Source organism: Sciurus carolinensis, chromosome 13 (genome assembly GCF_902686445.1).
Source record: "Sciurus carolinensis chromosome 13, mSciCar1.2, whole genome shotgun sequence".
Lineage (NCBI taxonomy): Eukaryota > Metazoa > Chordata > Mammalia > Rodentia > Sciuridae > Sciurus > Sciurus carolinensis.
This window is the reverse complement of record NC_062225.1, coordinates 86,897,259-86,905,061: the sequence shown is the minus strand read 5'-3', so window position 1 is coordinate 86,905,061 and position 7,803 is coordinate 86,897,259.

The window sequence follows — 7,803 nt, the reverse complement described above, 5'->3', positions numbered from 1 at the left end:
AAGGCAGTGCTACTCTTAGTAAGTGGCCATTACTAAGGAGAAAAAGACCCACTGTGCTCTGTGGACAGCAAGCCTGGCCTGGGAGTGGCCTGGGAGACAGCCAAGACCCAGCAGAGCTCCTGGGCACAGCCTGGATCCCACTTAAGAGCAGCTGGGGAGCCTCCAGATTCTCTGCCCACCCCACACCTACCTGCCGAGAAGGTCACAGATCCTATCGGGTCCCACAGATACCCCGAAAGACTCCTGAAGCCCTCCCAGGTCCCTGGAATCCTGATATAAGGAGCCGACAGCAGGCCATCTAGGAAGCATGCCACAGGAAAATGTTTACAGAGATGGACGGGCTGTCTTGAGAAGAGCTGCCTCCTCAGAGTCTGCAAGACATCCTCGGTGACCTGGAGAGCCGTCCTGAGCAAGGTCTTGCTCTCAGCAGTTCTAGGGTCAGATCGGAGGCCAGGGGGCGAGGCTCAGGGAAGCCCGTCCTAAGAGGCACTTCTAGGGGGAGAGCACCTGGATGTCACAGTGAGGGAGAAGGCCCAGTGGCCCTGGACGTGCTGCTCAAGGACCAGGGCTCCAGAGGAACGCAGACCAGGCCTGGGGCTCCTGTCCAGCCCCTCGGGATCCAGGGGTCAAACAGGAATGACGAGCCTGAGGATCACCTGCCCTCACCTTGACCTCCAGGTGGAACGGTGCCCGGCGTGTGGCAGGTGCTGAGTGAACTGGAGGGTGTCTGTGGAACTCGACTCTAGCAAGGGAAGAGACGATGAGCACCCTAACCTGAGAGTGAGGAACCGAGGAGCCGGCCCGCGACAGCTGGAACGGGCCCTGGGAAGTCTTTACAAAGAGCCCTGAGGGCAGGGGGCACCCTCAGATCCGAGTCGGGGAGAAGCGCAGGCAGAAGGCCGGCCAGCCTGGCGAGGGGCCCGGAGGAGGGGTGAGGAGCTTGGGGAAAAGGATCACGTGCTGCCTTAAAGGAAACCCAAGGCTCTCATGTAAGCCCACTGGTTCATTCTCGGTTTTGTTGGCCGTGCTTTTGGGGTCAGATCTAAGAAATCATGACCAAGGTCACTGTCACTCTTAAGGTAATCTGTTTTCCTTTCCTTTTTTTTGTACTGAACCCAGGGTGCTTTACCACTGAGTCACATCCCCAACCCTTTTTATTTTTGATTTTGAGACAGGGTCTTGCTAAGTTGCTTAGGGTCTTGCTAAATTGCTAAGGTTGGCTTTGAACTTGGGATTCTCTCTCTTTTTTTTTTATAACAGCCCTCCTAGCAGGTGTGAGGCTATGCATCTCATTGTGGTTTTGATTTGAGTTTCCCTGACGATTAATGATGCTAAGCATTTTTCATATACCTATTGGCCATTTGTAAGTCTTCTTTGGAGAAATATATATTCAAATCCTTTGTCTATTTTTTTTAGTTGTTGATGGACCTTTATTTAATTAATTTACTTACATGTGTCACCGAGAATCGAACCCAGTGCCTCACACATGCTAGTCAAATGACCTACCACTGAGCCACAACCCCAGACCCTTTGTCTATTTTAAAATTGGGTTATATGCTTCTTTTTCTATTGAGTTGCAGAGTTCCTGATAAATTGGGGTGTTAATCCTTTACCAGATATGTAGTTTGCAAATATTTTCTTCCATTTCATAGATTACCTTTCACTCTGTTGTTTCCTTGCTCTGCAGGAACATTTTTCATTCAAAAGAATGATGTTGGGCTGGGAGCCCTTGTTCAGGCCTGTTGTGCCAGAGGCTCAGGAGGCTGAGGCAGGAGGATCAGAAGTTCAAAGCCAGCCTCAGTGACTTAGTGAGGCCCTAAGCAACTCAGGAGGATCAGAAGTTCAAGGCCAGCCTCAGCAAATTAGCAAGGCTCTCAACAACTTAGTGAGACCCTGTCTCAAGATAAAAAATAAAAAGGGCTGGGGATGCAGCTCAGTGGTAAAGCACCCTGGGTGCAGTACCAAAAAAGGAAAGGAAAACAGTATGGAGGTTTCTCAAAAAGTTATAATAGAACTACCATATATATGACCCTGCAGGGCCACTTATTTATCCAAAGAATTAAAATGAGGATCCTATGTTTGTTGCAGCAGTATTCACAAGAGCCAAGGTATGGAAGCAACCTATGGGTCTCCTGAAGGGTAAATAGATGAAGAGAATGTGGCAGTAAAAGAAAATGTGGTATTACACACAATACAACGTTACTCAGCCTTTTCATAAAAGGAGAAGGAGAAGGAGGGGGAGAGGGAGGGAAGGGGAAGAGGAAGAGGAAGAAGAAGAAGGAGAAAGAGAAAGGGAAGAGGGAGAGGGGGAAGGGGAAGGGGAGAGGGGAAGGGAGACAGGAGGAGAAGGAGAAGAAGAACAGGGAGGAGGAGGGGGGAGGAGGAGGGGGAGGAGGAGGAGGGGGGGGGGAGGAGGAGAAATCCTGCCACGTGGACGGGGCACCTGGAGGACAGGATGCAGGTGAAGTGAGCCAGGCACAGCAGGTCGAAGAGGGCGAGGCTGGTCTGAATCTAGCACAGTGAAACTGGGAGGCGCAGAGTGGGGTGTTGGCAGGGGCTGGAGGGGGAGCTGGGAGCTGCTACTCAACAGGCCTGAGGTTTCAGTTATGCAAGAGGAACAGGGGCTGCCGTGGGCCCCCCTGCCTGCAGTTCGACCTGAGGCCACACACTTAAAACCTTCTGGAAAGGGCAGGGCTCCTATTAGATTTTCTTGCCACAATAATGTGCATTTAAAATAGTGATACTAAATGAGACCTGAGGCTTTGATAGCTACGATCTGTGCAGATGGGTATAATGACTGAGAACAAGAACATCAGCCGCGCTTCAGGCAAACTGAGATAAACAGGGATTCCGCTGGGACGCAGATGAAGCCGGAAGAGCAAAGAAGCCTCACAGGACTGGACGGCAGCTGCACTGCACAGGGTTCCCTCCTGAGAGCGCCCCATTCCGAGTCATTCCTCAATAGATACCTTCTCCTTTGTGACAGCAAGCCAAGTCACCAAGCAGGGGACCACATTCCTGGGGTCACTGTCATAGGCATTGGTACAGCGCCAGCCGGCACTATTCCGACTAGATGCCTGCACTTGACTAGGACCTTTACGCAGGACTGGCCGGTGCCTTTTGCCATAACCCTGCGGGAGGCTGTACTGCTCCCATCTTACCAGCGGGAGGACTGAGACAAAGAGAGCACAGCCCTAAAGGAGCGGTCCACGGTTGGGCCCCGCGAGCCCGCGGAGGAGTCCGCTCCCGCCGCAGGGCTGCCAGCACTCCAGCACGCACTCAGAACATTTCAAGTGCCCGTGGGGGAAGGAGCCTCCCGTGCAGGGCTCACTCTAAGTACTCGCTCTCCATCACCATGTCTTACCTCCTTTCTGCACAGAGAGTCACTAAGTGGATTGCAGCCCTGATGCAGAATGCAAGAGGCGTCCCACTCCAGTGCGCTGGGTCTTGGGAGAATTCACAGGTTCATTCCCAAAAGGCAGAATCACTCTAACAAGAGCAGGGCTCATAATTCAAGCACGTGACTGGAGGGGAGAATTCTGGAGCAAACGTCTTCCCTCAACTGTGCAAATGCAGTCCCAGAACCAGGGGGGGTGTGGAGTCTCCTGGGGCCTCCTCCTGATTGATAGGTTCCTCCCCAGCTTGTAGAATCAACAGATCTTAGGAAGCAGCTATTTGCCTTCTCAGCGATCAAAACAAGATTAATACTGGCAAACTAATAAGCCAGGAATTATGAACATTCCATCAGCACACAAAATGGTTTTCCACCCAATTTGGCAAATCCTTGTACCCACCACCATTTGATTCCAGTATCCCTTCCTCCTCAAAATCATCGCTGGGCATTTTCCTTTAACATGGCCTCCCTGACTCCTCTGGTTAGGAACGAAGAGATTTCCCCTCTGAAAGGAGTAAGGAACAGGAGCAGGAACGTGGCCTCGGCCTACCAAACAAGGAGCGAGTCCAAGGCGCACACCCCTCTAGCCTGGAGATCTTGGGCAGATCCCTCTCGCTGAGCTTCTTTTCTTCATCGATCCACTAGGGCGCAACCGTAGGTGCGTCACGGGGAAGACAGTGAGACAGCAGCCTACATGACCCCGTGCCCATGAACATGGAGACCCAAGAGGACCTGGCCCTGTCAAGCAGCCAGGGAGCCAGGCCTGCGTCCTCCCCACGCTGCACTTGAGGGCCTCACACCTCTGAAAGCCAAGCGTGGGGACCCTGAGTCCTTCCTCCCTCTCCACCTTCCAACCCTCATCCTTAAGAGGTGACAGTGTTCACTGTGCCCGGTCTAAGCAAGGCTTGGACACTCTGGGAGGCGCAGAGGTGGAGCACAGACCCAGACCCGCTAGAAAGCCAGAGCCCAGTGGCTGAGCGCTCAGGAGGTCAAAGCTGCACTGACCCCCTTCACCATCCGACCTGGCCGAACTTCGGATTCCAAATCAGTAAGGTGATCACAGTAACCCTCATCTTCTTTGTCAAGGTTTTCCAGAGAAACGGAGCTGATAGGATGCACACAGGTAGAGAGGGCTGGGTGCAACTCAGCGGTAAGGGCTTGCCTAGCGTGCCAAAGCCTTGGCTTCCATCCCCAGGACCACAAAAAGCAAAGAAAGAGGAAGACAGAGGGGCAGCCACACACTACGGAGGCTGAGAAGTCCCAGCTCGGGCTCGGCAAGCTGGAGACCTGTGAGCTGACGCTCAGTTCTGGTCACGAGCAACCCCACCACGGGCGAGCGCTGCTCTTCAAAGTTTGCAAGGGCCCTGGAACCCACCTTCTCATCCTGTCCTCACAGGCCAGGTTGGGGTGAGGATGTCCATTCTCCAGGGAGGAAGACAGAGGAAGTGGCCTCTGGGAAAAGCAGGAGCTAGGAGGAGGGTTGGCCTGATGCAGAACCCCTCTACCAGGCCAGGTGTCCCCCACCTGCCCCGACCAACCACCATGCCAGCTAAGTCACCCCAGCTGCTCCTTCAGGGCCTATCAGGGCTCCCCATGGCAGGGGACAGCCTTTTGCCTTGCTGGGGCAGAGAGGGACTAAGGCCGAAGGCCTGGGTCTTAACTCTAGAGGTGAGAGTGTGCCCTCAGCCCCAGGCTGTTCCCACCATCCTCCGTGGCCCGCAGGCTGTGCCCACCTCAACCAAATCCCTCAGGGGCACCCACTCTACCAAAGGCACCAACCATCTGCCTGCTGCCCCAGCCCGAGACCTCTCACACCCCAAAGCCTCTAATTCCTTCCCTTCTTCCCCTGCCTCCCCAGCCTCCTGGGCTCAGCCTACTGGAGTATTTGGCACTACTTCCAGATCACGCCAGCCTCCCCTCTACTCTTTCGTCCCTGCTCTTTCCTCTACCTGGTACGCCGCCCGCCCCCTCTGCTCCCCAGCCTGACCCAGCTGCCGGGCCAGCTGCCCCAGGTGTCGGGCTCAGCACCCCTTCCCCTGGGAAACTCCAGAGAAGACACAGGCAGAGCTGATGCAGCCACCTGTCAGGGGGCACAGATGCCTGTCACTGACACCCTGGGGTCCCACCTCTCTCTGTTCCACTGCAGTCCCCTCTGGACACGAAGGCAGCAGAGCCAAGGAGGGATGCGAGGACAGTGATGCTCATGTGGCAACAATGACCTCATGTCTTCAACCAGGTGGCTGACAACCAGGAGCCCTAGGAGGACTGACTCACCCACTCCTCTGGGACACCTGGAACTCAAGCACTCCATTACTGGAGCCTAGGCAGGGCACTAGCCATGGCAAGGGAAGGACAGCACAGACCATTCAGGAGGGACTGGGCAAAAGAGTATTTCCAGTGGAGCAGTGGCCACCAGCTGTCAGTGACAGGCGAACCTGGCCCTCGACACCTGGTTCCAGAGCCAGATGGAGCCAGATGGTAGTGCATCTGCCATGACGCTGGCCTTTCAGGCATCTTCGACCTTCCCTCTCCTGATCTCTCTGGCTCAGAAACACCTGCCAGTCAAGTTGCTTTCATGATAGGCCTTGTCCTGGTCTCTGCAGCCTCACGTGAGGGTCAGGCCAGGGGTCAGCTCCTGCCCCCAAAGCACAGGCAGCTCTGAGCTCATAGGTGGGCTCTGAGCCAGGACCTCCTAGTTGTCACTAGTTGGCAGTGTCCCCAACCCCTCCCCAGCAACCCCATTCCCAGGCTCCGTATTGGAGCATCCCACCTGACACCTACTCCAGAGGCTGATTCTGCACAGCTGGCCCCAACTCCTGGAATCAGACCCCCAGAGAGACTCCACACACAGCATCCGGGGCAAGCTGGGCCCCCAGGCCGCTCAGCCAGGAGTTGGGCTGATCCCAGCTGAGGTGTGGGAGCCGGTGGGGCAGCCCGCACAGGTCAGCAGGGCATGGTAAGTCCTGGGGCTCGGACGCAGCGTGGAAGGGCAAGTGTGAAGCAGCCCAGTCCTTCCCCAGCTCACGGCGGAAGCGCTCGTCCTCATCAGCAATCCCACCAGAGAGCTGGAGGGATCTTGCCAGCGCCGCAGCCCTCACCCAGGCCAAGAGTCGGCCTGTGAGTTCTGGATCAGTCGTCTGAATATGGAGAACACTCACATCCACCAGCGAATAGCTGCTGCCTGCTCCCAGGCCTCCACACCTGCACAGCAGGCGGCTCCGCAGCCCTTCTGATGGGCGGATGCCTGGCCTACCTGTTCACCCCGCTGGGATCCATTGTTGAGAGGGCCCTCGGTGAGCACCTGACCCCCCAGCCCACTGCGCCTCCTTCATGGACACCTTCCTTCTCTGGAGGTCGCACTTGTTTTCTGTCTTGGATCAGAAATGGTCACCACAAATCATGCAGGGCTGGAGGAACCAGTGATTCCCCAGGCCCGATGGAGGATTCGTAGCTACAGGCTGCCCCCTGCTGCCCACCGACTTCGCAGCAGGACTCCCGTCTTCAGAAATATAATCCACCCAAAAGGATTCTCCTAACACCAAGTCAGCTGCTCATCAGTAGGAAGTTGCAGAATAAGGAAATAAGGACCATGCCCCAGAATATTTTTTCCAATGCTTAAAACTTCCCTAAATGCCAGGAATCTAGAGTCTTCCAAAGACAAACCACTAAATTTATATTTTTGATAACTACAGTAGAGTCGTTTATGTGGGATGATTTTCCTCTGCAAAAAACAGGTGAGGCAGCACGTGACTAATTCCAGCTATTCAGGAGACTTGGGCAGGAGGATCACAAATTGAGGCCAGCCTCGGAAACTGAGCAAGACCCTGTCTCAAAATAAAAAGTAAAAAAGTCTGAGGATGCCGCTCAGTGGGACAGCGCTCGCCTAGCAGGCAGAAGCCCTGGCTGTCACCGTGGCAGGGTGTTCCCTGCTGTGTGGTGGGGCCGGCCTTTCTGAGCCCCAGTTCTTGCCCCGGAGGCCACATGTGACCAGTTCCAGCTCATAAGACCGCCACCGCGCTTCGGTGAGACCTGCCAATGAGCGTGCCATACGATTGCTATTTTTAATGTAATTATCTATCCGGGAATTTTAAAACCATGTCCCAGAGGCTCGATTGGATTGCAAATTCGATGCGTTTAATTGCTGAAATTTATCAAGGAAGCACCTGGGGGAAAAGGAGCAGTCTGGTGTGTCAGTCGCCCGCCCCAGGCGGGAACAAAGCACAGGCCCGCAGCCCAGCGGGAGTGGCTTCCTCCGCCAGGCCCTCCACCCACTGCCTGTGTCCTTGGACAAGTCACTTGACCCCTTGAAGCTTTTGTTTGTTTTCTCATCCATGAGATGGAGCTGATGCTGTTCATCAGAGATGACTGGGGTTGAAGGTAGCATTGTGTGTTCCTGGCACACAGTAGGG